The sequence below is a fragment of the Tyto alba genome, unplaced genomic scaffold (assembly GCF_018691265.1).
Source record: "Tyto alba isolate M040663 unplaced genomic scaffold, T.alba_DEE_v4.0 Super-Scaffold_28, whole genome shotgun sequence".
In the NCBI taxonomy this organism is placed as follows: domain Eukaryota; kingdom Metazoa; phylum Chordata; class Aves; order Strigiformes; family Tytonidae; genus Tyto; species Tyto alba.
In genome coordinates, this window is record NW_024881302.1 from 19025767 (window position 1) to 19042664 (window position 16898).

The window sequence follows — 16898 nt, forward strand, 5'->3', positions numbered from 1 at the left end:
GTCAGATCCAGCCTCTTCCCCTCCTCAAGTCCCAGAGGCAAGTCACCATCAAAATTACATGAGGCTGATACAGTAGCTTACACGTGGGCCCTGGCGATGCTGTTACTGTGGGAAACCCACAAGCACAAAACTATGGCTCATAGCGCAAATTTCACACACTGAGAGGTGACTAGTCTAGCACAGTCCCTTCAACTGCTTACTTTGAGCAGGGAAGCCTGTTTCCAACATCTTCAGAGAAAGAGGGCTGCCTGAAATGGAACCAAGGAGCAAATGAGCAGCCCAGGCAGCAGAGAAAAGCCAGGCCAGCAGCCCTGGAACGCACATCACAGCATAAAACAGGCGACAGCTTGTGAAGGTCCCTCTGAATAGCAGCTGTGCCCTCCAGTGTAGCAACTGTTTGCCCCCAATCTGGTATCATCCACAAGCTGACTGAGAATGCACTCTAAACGATTAATAAAGACACTAAACATGATTGGTCCCAGTTTCAAAAAGCATTGAGTATCTCTGCCTTTCCCATGTCCTTTGTTTCTAGGTCCTCTGCCCCAGTAAGCAGCAAGCCCACACTTCCCTTAGCCTTCATTTTGCTGCTGGCATACTTGAAAGAGGCCTTTCTTGGTGTCTTTCACATCTGCTGGCTCCAGCACTGCTGTGCTTTGGCTTTCATCACTCCATTCCTGAAAGCTCAGGCAATGCTTCGATGTCCACTGCAGGTAGCTTGTCCCTGTTTCCACCGCCTGTGCAAGAGTCTCTTCTTGGGCTCCTGCCCAAAGCGCTGCTTTTACATCAAGGAAGCTGGTCCCTGTCCAGGATGCTGCTATTTCAGTGGATCCAGGATGAAAAGGAAGGCAAAGTTGCAGCCCAGTCTAACCAGGGGGAATCAAGGGCAAAATTCCACCCTTCCCAAAACATCTAAGCTGCACATACAGTACAGAACCATTTTAAGAGCAACAATGCCCCCTGCCTGTCTTCATCCCAGCACTCTCTTCCCATTCCTTTGAATTTTCAGGCTGCAAATCAGTTGATTTAGATTGTGTCCTCTCTCCTACCACAGCTAGGACGTGCAACTCCAGATTTAGGGGAGATGGGACTTTCAGGACTGGATTCTGCTTCAACGTGGTGTAGAGTAAGGGTGGCTTCACTGCAGTCTCTGCTGTTCAGCCTGAACCAGGGCTTGATCAGGACAAGTCAGGTCACGTTCAGAGGCCCACATCCTCCCGAGCATCCAAAAACTCTGCTCCTTCTGTTTTCAGTTTCATAATCCATACTGGTAACTTCATCTCGCCTCTCCTTTGCACTCCTTCACCTTTTCCAAACTCCCACTGTGCTAGAGAGAGGATATTGCCCAGATCTTCCCTCTGACCTTATTCGGGTGCTCTGCATCTTCTTGCTTTCTAAGGGTACCACTTTGTCTTGACTCACTGCTTTCTCCAAGTGGAGAGAACAAGCCAAAACGGAGGAGAGGCAGGTCATGGTGCCAAAGGAGGCCTCTGGGCTGGAAAGGGACAGGCGTTTGTGGAGTGAGGTGATATGTTCTGAGCCATGACCCAGGGCTCCACAAGGAGCTGGTTGCCTGAGTACCCTTGGCTGTGGAGAGGACTAGGAGAGCCTGTCCCTGGAGGAGATCGTTGTGACTTCACGGAGCAGGGAAGAAGAGCTGCCAAACCTATTTTCTGGAGAGACAAGGGGCTGGGGTATGATCACAGACATTCCTGACACAAAGGAAACTGGGTACTGGGAACCTGGAATGAGGGACTGAGAAGCACAGCAAGGGAAGAGTTTGGGGCGATGAGTCACAGACTAAGCGCAAACACAGGAACAGGCTATCACGCGGTAACCAGTCACTGCGTGTCAGCATTACAGTCCATGTGCATTCGCTTAGTCCGTGCAAATAAGGTCATTTCAGCCAGCTTAGTGCGGTTCCGTCACGTTGGCTAGCTTGAATTGACTTGCATGTGCCATGGATTAAGGGTGTGCACACAGATGCCCCTCACTGTCAGCTGATGTACAGCAGCATATTCCGCTGTGACAACTTGTCCAGTCTGTCCGCGCCTCCAGCTTCATAAAAGCTTCATCTGTAGGACAGTGAAGCCTCAAGAAAAAGCACCTGGGGTGTGGTAAGGTAGCTAGGGAGGTCACACAAACCAGGTTGCCAGTGGGGTTATGATCAAGCACAACGAGGACCCATCCCATGCTATTTCTGCCTTCCATCTTGGGCATGCCTTCTCCAGGACCACAGCCTCCCATGTTCCTCTTCTAGGCTGGAGCCTACTGGGCTTGGAGATGGCTGCTTGACAGAACTGCCTCGTTAGGAGGTTTCGCAACAAGCTCCCTGTGACTGTATTAAGTGGCCTGCATCATCTGTTTTGACTTTGCTGGATTTGTCTGTGTTCAATATATTTCTCGCAAGGGTCCCAGTTCAGCCCTCATTGACGTCAATGGGAGTCAGTCCATTCCCTTCAGTGAGAGCAAGAGCTGTCCCTTGGTGGTTGTATCTCGGCTGTTTCATTTCAATGCCCAGCTCCGTACACCCTCCTACCTTTCCCATCCCTTCGACATGGCTGGCGGCTCTAGCCTGTCCCTTCTGGCTGACTAGCTGATCCTGTCCCGAACTCACTCCTTGTTCCCTGACACTGTACTGCTCTCATTTGTTTTTCACCATATATCTTGATTTTCTGAGCACCTTCAGCATCATATTTCCTCAGCAACATTTCCGTTTCTTAAACACAGACAAAGCAAGTTTTGTTGGTTGGCGTCTCTACCTGGGCAATATCCTCCTCCTGCAGCATAGTCATCCACCTTGACAATAAGGAAGGATTTCACTTCAGTTATTTTTATTTCTGCATTAGCTCCTCAACGATCAGTTCCCATCCTAACTTAGATCTCTGTGTGGGTGATTATCAGAGAGGAAGGCTGGACAGTCACAGAAGTCCAAGAATCTGGTTTCAACACCACACTCTGTTAAGTATTCCCACTGAGATTTCGGATAAGACATTTAAATTCCTTGCTCCCCCCTGTAAAACCGGGAATCGTGCTCCCCTCTCTCCAGTGTTTTTTGATGGTGAGATATCCTCACAGTACTTCTGAGACCACTACTAGATCTCATGCAGAGAACTTTACATCCCCAAGCCTTTTTGAGTTAGAACCATCGATGCTTCTAAAACACTTCAAAAATGGACAAACAAAGATGTAAAATATTAGCTGATCACCCACTAGATAAACCTTTCATCACGTCCATGGACTGCCAGAGAAGAGACAGGACAACACACGCCATGCATGCATTGTTTTAAGCCCTTTCCTAGAGCACTCACTCCAGTTGGGGAGGGGATCCTGCACTAGACAGCTCCATGATGTGCCTCAGTACAGCCTTGCTTACGTTTGTACGTCCATCCTGGAGCCAAACTGGCTGTCTGATTTACGTTATCCTAAGGAAGATCTTGAGTCAATGGCACTGAAACTCTTCAAAGACCCATCTCATGGAAGAGGGAAAATGACAAGGAAAGAGGGAACAAGGGGAACTCTTCTCCTTCCACATCCCAGCTGGGCTTCGCTGGAGCTGGCTCTAATTATGCTGGTGGAGCCCAGCGCTGCATGCACTTCTGAGGCTGCCACAATATCTCCCAGTGCCAAAGACACGCTCTCAGGCAAAGAGGGAAGCAGATGGGCTAAATGTGGCACCCCCACCTCCTTGCGGCAGGCACAATTTGAGAGAAGGGGACCGTTTTTATCAATAACAGATACTCTGCTGGAAGGGAGTAGGCTTCCTGTCAGCTTCGGCAGTGAGGAGGGAATGGCAAAGCACTCAAACAGCAGTCAGCCACAGTTCCAGGGGAACACTTTCAAGATGTGGTCTGTCCCACTGATACGCAATCACAGAGAATTCAGCCTCAGGAGCAATCCTATATCCCACCAGATTTAGAGATAAGAAGGAGGAGAGACAATGCTTCAAATCTGATGGTGTCCAGGATACTCCTTGCACATCATCTCCCTGAGGATCTGCTGAGGCCCATTAACTCTGCTGCAGGGAAAGCCGCTCTGGCTAAAGCACCCGGGCTCCCATCTCACAGGCAACTCATGGGGAAGGACCTGACAAAGCCAAGGCCAGCAAACATCGCGCTCCCAGAGCGCTCCAACTGCCCAGCACTGGTACCAGAAATGAACGGGCGATGGGGACGTGCAGTGACACTGCTGTCACTAAGGAGGAACCAGGGATGTGAGGAAGGGAAATGAAAAGGGAAAGGTAAACACGGGCTGCCAGAGCCTTGCTCAGGTGGGAGCTGGGCAGAAATGGCAGCGAACGCACTATTTACGAGGAGTAAAGTGTTACAGAACACAGCTGGGCCTGGACTACCTTCACTGACACCACGGCCTGCCAAGCTCCTAATAAAACCCAACACAGGTTGACTTGGGTTCTCATGGTGCTCCAGAGCAGCAGCTTCCCCCTCCCCACCTGGGGCCCACATGTGCTGTGAAGCAAGTGCTTCCGCAGCATCTCACTGCATTCAGGGCCTCCAGGGCTTACCCTCTCACCTCCACAGCCAAGCAGAGCAGCCCAGGAGCAGGTCTATGTCCTCACTGCTTAACCTGCCCTCCACAGCCCCACCTCACCACACATGCCTCCCTGCTCCAAGCGGGGATGGAGTACACCCACGGTCTGTTGTTGTTGGTTTTGGCTCAGCAGTAGCAGGCTGCTTCCAGCAAGAGTGGTATGAATAATTGCCCAATTAACTGGAGGAACTTCCAGATGTGTGTTTGCTTTCATACCCATCCAGCCCCCCTCAACCCCACGTGCCTAACGCCGCGGTGAGCGGTGGGGGTGGGAGAGACAAGGCACTGCTAGCTCGCGCAGCAGCGTGGGCAGGGCTACCCTGCTGCCTGGCTCAGCTCCCTTTTCCATCCCCAACTCCCTCCCACTCTTTAAATGGGGAAATGGTCTTTTTTTAACGACCCCGGGGAGAAGGAAATTTGCCCTGCCTGCCAGAGCTTGGTTACTCATGCCAAAAGCCGAGCAAGCAGAGAAAGCTGATCCCATGTTATGATTTTTATCAGGTGCACATACAGTGAACCCTCTTAAGACAGGTATTTTTTGCCATTCTCCCCCGCCCTGTTCCCCCATTGAATAATCTTGCACTCAGCAGAGGTTTTATTATCAGCCAAACTGCTTTCACCCTGTGGGATGCACTGAAGCATTTCAAGATTGTGGTTCTTCTCCGTTATCCATAGGATCCAGCCCTAACACTGCCACCCATCCTCTTCACACCATCTGAGAAAGGGGGGCTCTTTCTAGGATCCAGGTGGAGATTTGACCTTGGCATGGTGTGTCTGGAACTCAGTCAACAGAACAAGGCCAAACGATGGCTCAGATCCCACAGACAATGTGAGTTTCGCACCATCCCTCACTCACACAAAAAGTGCAAGGGGTGGCTTTCACTTTCTCTGATTTTAGCAGCCAGTTCAGCACCTGAATATCTAAGCTCCAGTGAGAAGAAAGAGAAGCAGCTCCAGAGTGACCTGCTTCATCCGATAGTGCTTAAGACAAATGGGCTGATTCGCTCACATGAGTCTTCAGTCTCTCCCCACTGCACAGCACAGATGGAGCTTAAAGGACAAAATTACACCAGATGGCAAACTTCTAGACAGCTACTGTTTGGGGAAATGAATGCCATCCAAAACACGCGCTCTGCCCAACCACAGCATGAGTGAAGGAGCTCCAGCTCAAGGCATTCGCCCAGACCAAAACCTCAGCCTTGGGACCCATCAGACAGGATGTCCAGAAATAACAGCAGCCAGGGGTGGTGACTCCGTTTGGAAGTGGCATTAGCTTGGCATTGTGGACATCACACAACTCCTTGTGTCATCCGGCTCCTGAGGTTTTATCTTGCAGACCTTCAGATGGCACCTAGCAGAGAGCACATGGGACTTGTGCACCAACACAACCACAGACAGAACATCCCCTTCAGCACTAGCACACAGATGCACATACGGCACTGTTGAAGCGGAAGGGTCATAAGAACTGCTTTGCACCCAGCAGCTGGCAAAGGCTGAACCCGAAGAAAGAGGACAAACTGCCCTGTGATGCAGGCCAAGAAAATGTTCTTTCTAACTAAGCAGCTTCAGGGAAAGTGTGCTCCTGAAGCTGGCAAAACAGTTTGAACAGTGCTCTGCTTCCCCATCCTTTGAATCAGGACAACTGGACAGGGCAGACAGCCAAGCTCCAAGTACCTTTAAAAGATGAATGATGATGTTTCCCAAGAGAATCTCAACAGCAAACATTAACTTTTCAGTAATCAGCAAATAGCCCGTTGTCAAAAACACTTTTCCACGCCGAATTTCCATACCACACATTGCAAGACTGGGCTATAAAGTCCCATTTCTCACAAGGCTCTCTTCAATCATTGGAGTAGTCACTGCTGCCAGGAATGACCTTCCCTTGCCCCCTAGATTACTATTCAAATCCAACCCACCTACAGCAATTACAATTCATTTGTCCCCTTCTCTTCACATTTCCAGGTCAAATCTAGATGTGGCAAACTAAATGACTGGGTTGTTTGCCTCAGACAGAGGATGAACCTGGTTGTTAGAGAGCAGCTGACCTGCTATAATGCTTTTATTTACGAGGATTTATTCACGGCTCCTGTGCTTGATCTGCTGCACATGGGACAGCTTCTGCAGACTGGCATCTGTTCTTCCACAAAAGGACAGGATGTTGGAGCCTGGGGAGGAAGAAGGAGGTGCCACATGTATGAGGAACATGAGGAAAGCAGGGTCTGAGATCCTGGCCTGAGGGGTGAGACTGTACAGGACCAGAAGCAGTAAAGACGAGGAATCTGATAAATGACCAAAGGGAGACAAAACTGTGTGTTTCCTACGGACAACAAGGCATTACATCTGTCCTGGGTACTGGTCTGACATCCATGGGGCAGGGGCACTGAGCCTGCCCTCCCACAGTGCTGCTGTCAGAAAGTGGAGGAAGCTTTCGGGCTGTGCAGTATTTTGCAAGGGTGGAACAACTGGCTTCCCCTCTACAGCCATCGCCCTCCCCACCACCCCGCAGGACTCTAAGTGGGCCATAAATGTTTTCAGCATGGCACTTTACCAAGCATATGCCATAAATTACAGTCCCGTGCCGATAATAAGTCAGGTAATAGCGCCACTTTTTTGTCCTGCCAACTGCACAAAAGGTGGCAGAGGGGAGGGAGAAAGGTGGGGGGAGACGCCTATTAGCACCAAACTGGATTTTACACATGATGGAAAGTGTTTTTTCAGCTGGAAGTGAGAACAGTCCTTAACCCAAGAGTATGCACTAATGAAAACAGAGTGTGCAGAGAGGGTGAGGGGCATTGGCACACAGAGTAGCAATTCACATTCCGGTGCAGGTGCGAGGGCTGCGAGGACCAGGCCTGGGTCAGAGCACCCACCGAGCCTGCTTTTGCTCTGGCTCCATTTCACACCTTTTGGAAATACTAATTGCAGGTTCTGCTTTGCCCTAGGGGAGAACACAGACAGGTCTGAGAGCACCCAGTGCCATGGATTTTTGTGCAAAGCCCACTTGACAGCCAGAGCTAGAGACCATACCGGGCTTTTTGGCTGGGACATCGAGGAACCCACTCCAGCCAGAGGCCCTCTGGGCACCACACCCTCTTCTTACCCTTCACCAAAGGTGGGTTCAGCCAATTCTCAGGTCTCCAAAAAGCAAAGCCATCGGATTACAGCCTCATTTTGCACTTGCCTGTCCAGTCACCTCTGCTGTGAACTCTGCTCCCACTCCAGCATACTATGTGGTACCCAAGACCCAGAGCCAGCTGATCGGGCAGAGGCACAAGGCTATGAGTAAGATCACTGTCCAGCAGATATGATCCTGCTTTGACTGGCGAAAGCCAGTAAGTCACCTGAGAAGAGGCAGTCCTGCATTTGGGCTGGTGCAGATGAGTACAGGGGGAAGGAAGGGACCAAGACAACGTCAAAGACAGCACAGGGCATAAATCAAGCACCATTTAGTTATCCATCCATGACTGTAGCATGTGATTCACCAACAGTTCTTGGATACACCTGAATGTGATACACCTGCACTTGAGAATAAACAAACTCCTTCAAAATTACCTTCTCAGGAAAAGCCCTGGGAAAACAAGCCATTCCCTGAGGCCCCACAGACCCACTCCATGGGTGGAGGCAAACTGTCACATGCAGGATCCCTCTGCAATGAACTCTCTTCCTCCAGATAATCAGGAACTGGAAAGAGTGCCCCAAGGTGCCCAACAGCCAGAGGGATCTCTGTGGACCTGACCCTACTGGGTATCTAATGCAACAGCAGCACTTGCAGCCAAAGCCAGATGTTAGCAGGGAATCATCACACCTGATGCAATATGCTGAGACCATACTGCACGTGTCACCACACAGCTATGTCCTGGTCCCCTCGTGGAGGAGAGGGGTTAAAGTCATCCAGAAAGGAGGCTGCAAATTGCCTCCTACCAAATCCCCTGTCCACAGCAGGAGGATCACCCAGTACCAAAAGCTAACCCTTCCTGTGGTGTTCATGGTACGACAAGATGACTGCCTGCCCCTAGAAGGCAGGAGGTACCGTAGCTGGGGAGAGGGAAGGGACAAAGCAGCAAAACCTGGCTGTAACCCATCCAACCAAATGGCAAACATAGCAGAGCACTTCTCGGAGACACAGAGAAATGCGTGGTCGTGTTTGCAACAACGTCCCTTTTAGTGTCATTAAAGTATCCACCAGCACTCTCCCAGTTTTGGCACCTTTGGCTTTTGCCTCACCGTCATTGTCAGGAGGAACACCAGCAGCTCATCCAGAGGTGGGGAACCAGGTCTGGCTGCTGCAGGTGGAAGAGAAAGTGATCCACACCACTGGGCAAACCTCCTATTAAGATGCTGGCACGTGATAGGAAAAAGATTTGCTTAATTATCCCATGGTAATTCCCAGTTTTACCCACAGGAGGGCACACTTTGCCAGGCTTATCAGCTTTCCGTGCAAGCAACCCTGCGAAAAATCATTGCTGTGTGACCAGCAAAGCCACCGTTTTACTAGCCCAGCTCAGGTCTTGGCCCAAGTCCCTTCCTCGCATTCCGGCATTCTCTGCCAATGCTCCAGCCACTCTCCTGCCCGCCATACAAGTGCTAGCCTCCTCTCCAAGGCTGTTGGACACCCACACAGACAGTTTTCCACCCACTCTTCTTCTCCTTCTCCTTCTTTCTCCTTCTCCTTCTTTCTCCTTCTCCTTCTCCTTCATCTCCTTCTCCTTCTCTTCTCCTCCTTCTCATTCTTCTCTCCTCTCCCTTCCTCTCCTTCACCTCCCCTTCCCTTCCCACGCCTCTTATTTTCTCTTTTATTTTCTTTATGTCCTTTCCCAATCCAGCCTCCCAGTCCCTTCATTGCCCCTGCCAAAAGAACTCCATTACATCCAGTGCCTAGACCATAACTCTGGCCTGGTTTCATAAGAAAATGAGAGATACACAACCGCATGCACTGGAGAAATTTCTGTTCCAATACACTGCAGGAAAATGAATACTCAAGTGGAATAGCATCCTACACAAAGAAATGGTTCAGTATGAGCTCACCCGTTATTAGTCTTTGGAGAAGAGAGAGAAAAGCTGTCCTCAAGACACAATCTCATAGGCAAACAGGCTTCGCTGAACACTGCACTTGTGGAACTACTTAGTTCATGCCACGTGAAAGTTCAGCAACACCCAGGGAAGATGTCGATTGGCAGCCCGATAAGTGAATAGCTTTCATTTATTCCTAGAAAGCCCTTGCAGGCTCATTGCCCTCAGTGTCCAGCGGGTCACCAAGTCTTGCTTTTAATTCGAGCCACTGCAGGATTTAGTACTGTCCTGGGTTGAGTGAGTGGTGGGTTTTTTGGTGGCAGGGGAGGGGGCTATCGGGGCGGCCCCCTGTGAGAAGCTTCTCGAAGCTCCCCCAGCTCCAAGTCAGCTCTGCCTCTGCATGAAAAACTGAGCCCATCAGCTGCGCCTCTGCGATAATGTATTTAAGAAGAGACGTGGTGGGGAGGAGTGGCACTTGTGAGGAGCAGTTGTGGCAGCTGCGTGAACACCAAGGTCAGTGGAGGAACGGAGGAAGAAAGGAGGGGGGAGGTGTGCCGCAGCAGAGACCCCCCTGTATCCTGTGGGGAGACGGCAGGGCGGCCCCCCCTGCCACCCATGGAGATCTACGGTGGAGCAGACACTGATTTATGGCCTGTGTTTTTCACCTGAATTATCAAGGTTCTGTGCCCGAAGAAGGCCGAGGTCTCGTGGGAAAAGGCAGCCCCACTGCTGTAATTCAGCACTGGGAGGATTGCAGCATGCGGGGGAGTCCCACGCCGGAGCAGCTCGGGAAGGGCTGCAGCCGTGGGAGGGAATCCAGTCGGAGGAAGTTGGTGTCCTGCACCGGAGCAGTGTAAGGAAATGCTGCAGCCTGTGGGAGGGACTCACATCAGAGAAAGTTTGTGGAGGACTGTCTCCTGTGAGAGGGGGACCACGATGGATCCAGGGGATGAAGTTCCAGCAGCTCCCCCCACCGCAGATGGCAGCAGCGGCAGCGCTGCCTGCACCCCCCATTCCCTGCCCCTGCGCCCCTGGGGGAGGAGGTAGAGATATCGGGAGCAGAGCTGAGCCCGGGAAGAAGGGAGGGGTGGGGGGAAGGTGTTCTCAACATGTGGCAATGCTTCTCACTGTCCTACTCTGTTATGTGTTGTTTGTGTCTGTAATAAATGTATGTTCTTTTTTTTCTTCCCTTAACGAGTCTGCCTTTCCCTCATGACCATAAAGGGTGATTTTCCCATCCTAGTCCTGCCTCGAACCCCAAGCCTGGCTCTCTGTCCCTTCTCATTGCCGGAAGAGAAGGGGGAGGGAGTGGCTGCTTGGTGGTTGGCTGCCGACCAGGCTCAAATCACGACAAGTACTTAGAGCCTTAGCATTCCTTGGCTTCTGCAAAGGTGCCAGCAATGAACATCCTGCTCCAGGAAGAAAAGTAGATGCATTCAAACATGTTTTCCATCAGCCATCGATCATCTAGTCAAGCATGGATTTCACCCTCCCTCTCACATAGTCACAGACAGTCCAACAGCCTGAGTACAGGCTAATGAAGATTATTCACACAGCCATGCAGTCTCCAAAGGTTTAAGAGCACACAGCATCCAGTCTGTTCACATCATGTGCCATTTTTTCAACTTCCAGTAGTCCACAGGCTGCTGGCTCCTTTTATCCTGCCATCACACAGGCCTCCCTTCTGAAAGATCTCCCCACATTGATCTTAACTCTGTGCAGGTCTCTACCTCCTTGAACACTATCCCCTATGGCACCTGGGTTACTGGAATGGTAAAACCATCAGGCAACGCAGAGACCTGGGTGACAAAAGTGTCGCCATTATACTCCTAAGATATATCTTGATAGTGCATCGCTGAGCATCGGTATGGAAGTTCGGAAAGAGCCTTCCATTACTTCTACTTTCTGAACACTAAGAACAACTCACAGGCTGAAGGGTATGTTCTGTTCAAACCACAGTTCACATTTCAGCAGAGAAATTCCTGAAGTCCAATCCATCTCCCTGTGCCTGCTCTTGCTTTTCTAACGCCTGTCAATCCCCAGCTTTGTTCACACCATGTGAGCACCTTCTTTGTGCTGCAGTTTCCCTGAAGAAACATGGGAATACAAGCACTGCTTGATCTCAGAGGAGCACCTTAAGCCCAAATATACAGACCACATACGACTCACATACTACAGTGAAAGGATGATATAAATACTAAAGACAGATGGAAGCTTTTCATCCTACAAAATCTTATTAAATACTGCCCACACTTGTCTCTGTTCCCACACTCCTCCATCTACTTTTGTCCTGTTCTAAGCCTACTTTCCTTGCTAGATCCACTTCATTTGGTGTAGGGAATGTAATCTTTTCCATGTGTGCAAGTGCCATCTAGGAACCTACAGAATCAAACACAAACACAAAATGTAAAATAATGCATATTTCCAGCTTAAATTTGGATAAACGGATGATTTCTCAGCACAGCTTCTGGAAATGGCTGTCACATGCTCCTGTGACACGAGTTCATTGCTCTCCACAGCAGTATGAGCCAGTCACAAGGAAGCCCTGAAGGAAGTGCATATTATCAGGTCTTCTTAGTGCTTTCAGTGAGTTATGAGCCTAGCCCTTCTTGGAAGCAGTGGCACTGCCCTGACTGCTGAAGCACAAGCCGCTGTCAGAGCAGAGCACCCAGCACTGCCAGTCACTGCAATGCCCAAGACCCTACTGACCATTTGCCCCGGAACAGTGGGTGCTGTGTCTGTCTTGCTTCTGATCACTGCCTAGTAGCTTTAAGATAAATATGAAAGACCCCATTTCAAATCCAGCTGCAATGGCTACAACTCCTCTTTCTGCTTCATGTTTCATTATCATGTCTTGATCTTTCCTTGTGGTCCTTTGCGGTTTCTTTTAGGTTATAAATCTTCTGGGTAAGGGATTTGTTATCTGTTTGGCAAGAGCCTGCATTATCAAGGTGTGGACGTTTACAACACCATATAAAAGGCTAGTATTTTATTGGTCACTTAAGCATACCGAGTTAGTAATCTATAATGTGGCAGTTATTTATCCAGTCGTAAACAGAACACTGCTGCCAAGTCAAGTCAAATAAACACTATGGGAATCCTTTGTTTCCAAAATGAATCCATTGCTGTTGGAACATAAAATCACTGCCCTTCATTGTTGTCCCTCACTGTCCCCAACCCTCCAGAGCCCCCCATCGCCCCTCACAGCCACCCTGCCCCTCCACCACCCCCATCACCCCCCATCGCCCCTTACCGCCCTTCATCGTCGTCCCTCACTGCCCTCGACCCTTCACAGCCCCCCATTCCCCTCACAAACCCCCATCGCCCCCCATTGTCCCTTACAGCTCCCCTGCCCCTCACAGCCGCTTGCCTCTCACCACCACCATCACCTCCCACCGCCCTTCACCATCCCCATCATCCCTCACAGCACCCCGCCACCCCCCATTCCCCTCACAGCCCCCCATTCCCCTCACATGCCCCCATCGCCCCTCACCGCTCCCGCCCCCTCCCCGCCCACCCCCCCCCCCCCCCCGCAGCCCCGCCCTCTCGGCCTCAACGCCCGGGCCGCCGCGCACGTGCCCGCACCGCCCGGAAGAGCGCATGCGCGCTCGCGTCCCGCCGCCGGCGCCCGTTGCGCATGCGCGCGGCGGGCGCTCGCTCCCCCCGGAGGCGGCCTGGCGGGCGCGGCGGCGCTGAGGATGGCGGCGGTAAGGGCGGCCCCAGCGCGGCGGGGATGCGGCGGGCGAACCTCTGCCGGCACCGGCAGCCGGCTCGGGGGCGCGGAACCGGGTGCCGAGCGGCGGGACCTCGGCGGCGCCTTCCCGGCAGGACGAGGAGGGGGCCTGCCCCGAGCCCGGCCTTGCTCGGGCTCCGCGCAGGGACGCGCTCCCGGTGCCGGGCTGTGGGTCGCTGCCCGTGCCCGGCTGGCGTGGGGCGGCCGGGGGAAGGTGGGGACACGGCCCCGAGCCGCTGCTTCCGTGGGCTCCGGTGCCCGTCGCGGCACCGCTGGGAGCTGTCGGTCCCTGGAGGAGCTGGCGCTCTCCCCTCTGCTGCGAGCCGGCCTTGGGAGGCTTCGGATTTAGCCTTTTAGTTTGCTCTGGTGTGTGGAGGCTCTCGAAGGCATTTAAATGGCTTGTGGGTGCTTCTTGGCGTGAATGCATGCGTTAATACTCTCTGCTGTTATGCTTGCTTTTAATGCAAAATATGTCAAGATGTGGGGATGAGGTGAAGGTGGATCCTCTGGTTACTGGTAATGCTCACCCAAATACTCACAGTTTATGCTTACTTGGCCAGCTGCTGCTAATTAAAGGGGCAGTTCATATTCACATGAAGAGCTCTAAACCCAAAGCTTGTGTTCTGCAGCTTCTTCCTTGAACTTTTAAAAATTGCTATCACAAAAGTAAAACTTTGTTACGAATCTATTTTCATGTTAGTCGTTATCAGGGAACTGCACTCTGAAGCATGCGTACGTATATGCAACACACCCTTAGGCGGATGATGGCTGTTGGGATATTGGGGCTGCCAGAATGTTACCCAGCTGAACACTGAATTTAGGGTGCCCACGAGAACTTGCCAAAATGATCCTCAGCCTCTCTGGGCCTATGAGCAGGAGAGCAAATAACCAAGTGGATGCAATATGCTTAGTTGACTCCAGCCCCAAGTGGTGTCCAAGAGCAGCAGAAGGGATGATACCTTGCAGGTGCTATTTAGATGTGATGAGAGGGAAGTGGGTGGTTCTATATTGAACTGCACTGTCTTGAAACCTTGCATTTTTATGTCCAGTTCCTATAAGAAGCTGGAGCATCTGAAAGCTTTTCTGGTTTACGGGAAATCCCAATAGGATTGTCAGAGCATCCAGGAATACCCAGAGCATAGAAATGCCATGGATCTCATTTAGGGCTTTGTATTACTAGAAAAGGGAATTGCCTGTTGTTAAAATTTCCTTCATTGTGCAATCGCTAATAGTTTGACTGTGTTGCAAAAGACCTCTCTGAGATAGTTACTTTGCAGAAACAGCATTGATAACGCGAATCCAAGCACTCCCGCAGCATTTTATGTTAGCTCTTTGTTGCTTCCAGTCAACCTAAGCATGATACTTATGTCCTTTGTAATTTGCAAAATGGCAGTGGATAGTATTGCACAATAATTAGCTATTGGGAATCTTTGCACTGTCTTTTCTGTCATTAATATTTGAAAGTTTGCAGGTGTTCTTGGAGCTAGAATTTGAAGGCGAGGGAGAGCAGCTTTCTGCTTTGCTTTTTTGCTGTTAATAATTAAATGCTGCTAAGTAAATGTTTCTAACAGGCTGTCTGTGGACCTGTCACATATTTAAGGACCTCTGCTCTTCCCAGCTCTCTCCTTTTATTGCAACCTTTGTTTTCTCCTCTTCGTTCTCTTTTCTTCTTCATTCTGTTAATTTGAAATATTGAAAAGGTGTCCTGATCAGCCTCATCATTTGGACTGTAAAGGAAAACTGAGAGAAGAAGCTATTCCTGCACTAAAATTACCTTGTCCGTAATTTTAAGCCAGACGGGCAAGCAAACAAAGCAAACCACTCCACACTGCACATGTGTCTTACCATCTCCAACACCAAGGTTATTGCAGTCTGATAATACTACCCTGGCATTTGTTTAGATTGTAAGTGCTGAAGCTGGATAGAGTTAATGACAACCAAGTTATTGTCAGCAAACCATGAATTTAGTCCTTGCTATTCATCTAGCTCTTTAGAACACATCCTGCCCTGCCTGCTAGGTTGGAGAGGCCACTCAAACTGCTTGTGTTAGGCTGTGTGGATAGATATACATTAACACTTAAAATAGATAAACCACGTTAATGGTCTGAAAGAAAAATAGCTATTTATATTCCATCTATACATAGCCTTGAATTGTGACTGAGAACTAAAATTTCTTTTAAATGTCTGCTCATTTGGGGATACCTTTATCGTTGGGTTTATTTGCAATATTCTGATACATTTGCAAGGGGCGTGTTTTGAGGGGGGGTGCAGTGGAGTTTGTCTAAGTAATACTAGCCTTTAGCATTTACTGCTTTTGTACTTGACCAGGCAGTCACACGACCTTTCTGATATAAAAATAGACAGACCTAATTGCACTATATTAATGATTGACTTCCTTGAAGTCCAGGTTTATTGGTGGGAGTACGTGCTGGAGATGTCCAGCTGTAGAATCAACTGGTTTAAGTTCTCTAAGATTAACATATGAAAGTGCTCATATCTGTGGTGTTCACACTCTTAGGCTTTACCATATCTCGTTTTTTCTACTCTTGCTTAAACTTCTAAAGTTAGAGGACAATTACCTGAGCTTTCAGCCATTTTGCGAAAGACCACGTGTTGCTGATTCCCACTGTCTCAGGAAAGAGAAGAAATCTCATAGACTGCTGGTATGTCAATGAGCGTGCTTAATTGTTCTTGGGGTGTACACAGCTACATTATGTTAGCAAACAGGTGTAACTTTCATGTAGCTGCACCAGCACTGGATTATTTTTGTTACGTTTTTCAGAGGAAAGCAACTTAAGGGAGAAATAATTTGTGCACGCAGTTGTTGTAATAACTGTATTTTGCAGGAAACTAGAACTGGGTTATTTCAAAATCTGCTACACTGAATAGCATTCATTTGAAAAGAAATATAGTGTTGTTCAGAGTAGTTCAAACTTTTCTACCTAATAGGACAAGGGCCTGGTATATCAGCCCTCAGCAAGTCAGCTCCATTGCATATCTTCAGAATATAGTTATTTTTGTTTCAGAGCTGGGTATCTAAATACTGTAAGCTGCAGAACTGGTATTCTAAAATCCCTTACCTGTGCAGCAAACACCCCAGTTAGTCCTAGGAAGAGAGACACTCTCCAGAGTTTGCCTGTTTAATGCAGAATTTTTCACTTCCCGAAGAGAAAGGGGGCCCCTTCCCCCCTGAAACACAGCAGTAAGCCACAATGAGAGTATTAGTTAAGTATTTATGACAATGGTTTTAGAGACTGGAATGAGTTGTTTATGCCGTAAGCACTTTAGTAATGTGGTTAATTAGCTGCTCTTCTCTATTGTGAGGATATTTGTCACCTTATTCTTTATACTGCAATGGCAAGTATGAAGGTTGGAAGCCATGCAGAAGTGTGGGCAGATAGCTTCTTTTTTTTTTTTTTTTTTTTTTTTTTTTTTTTAAAAAAAAAGGTATGGAAGTTAATAGTGCAGCTGATGCATGTGGACATTGCCCAGTGCATTGTGTAAAAACAGTCTCATTTTTAAATTTTTCCCACCACCACCAGCAGGCCCAGCAGAAGGGAGTAAGACATAAGAAGATCTATACGAGGACAAGTTCTAAGGTAAGGATTAA

General features: G+C 49.5%; 1 protein-coding gene across 7 annotated transcripts in view; it reads left to right on the forward strand.

Annotated features, from left to right (window-relative positions):
• The first annotated feature begins 13204 nt into the window (after window positions 1–13204).
• The window catches only part of TBC1D24 (TBC1 domain family member 24), a 31088-nt gene continuing 27394 nt past the window's right edge, over window positions 13205–16898 (forward strand). For 3 of the 7 annotated variants that reach the window (XM_042798394.1, XM_042798392.1, XM_042798398.1), the window contains exons 1-3: window positions 13206–13262; window positions 15853–15951; window positions 16834–16887. The gene's annotated coding sequence lies outside the window, so the exon portion shown is untranslated. Of the gene's footprint in view, window positions 13263–14988; window positions 15150–15852; window positions 15952–16830; window positions 16888–16898 lie in introns of all 7 variants that reach the window. The other 4 variants (XM_042798396.1, XM_042798395.1, XM_042798393.1 and 1 more) reach the window with 3 other exon arrangements.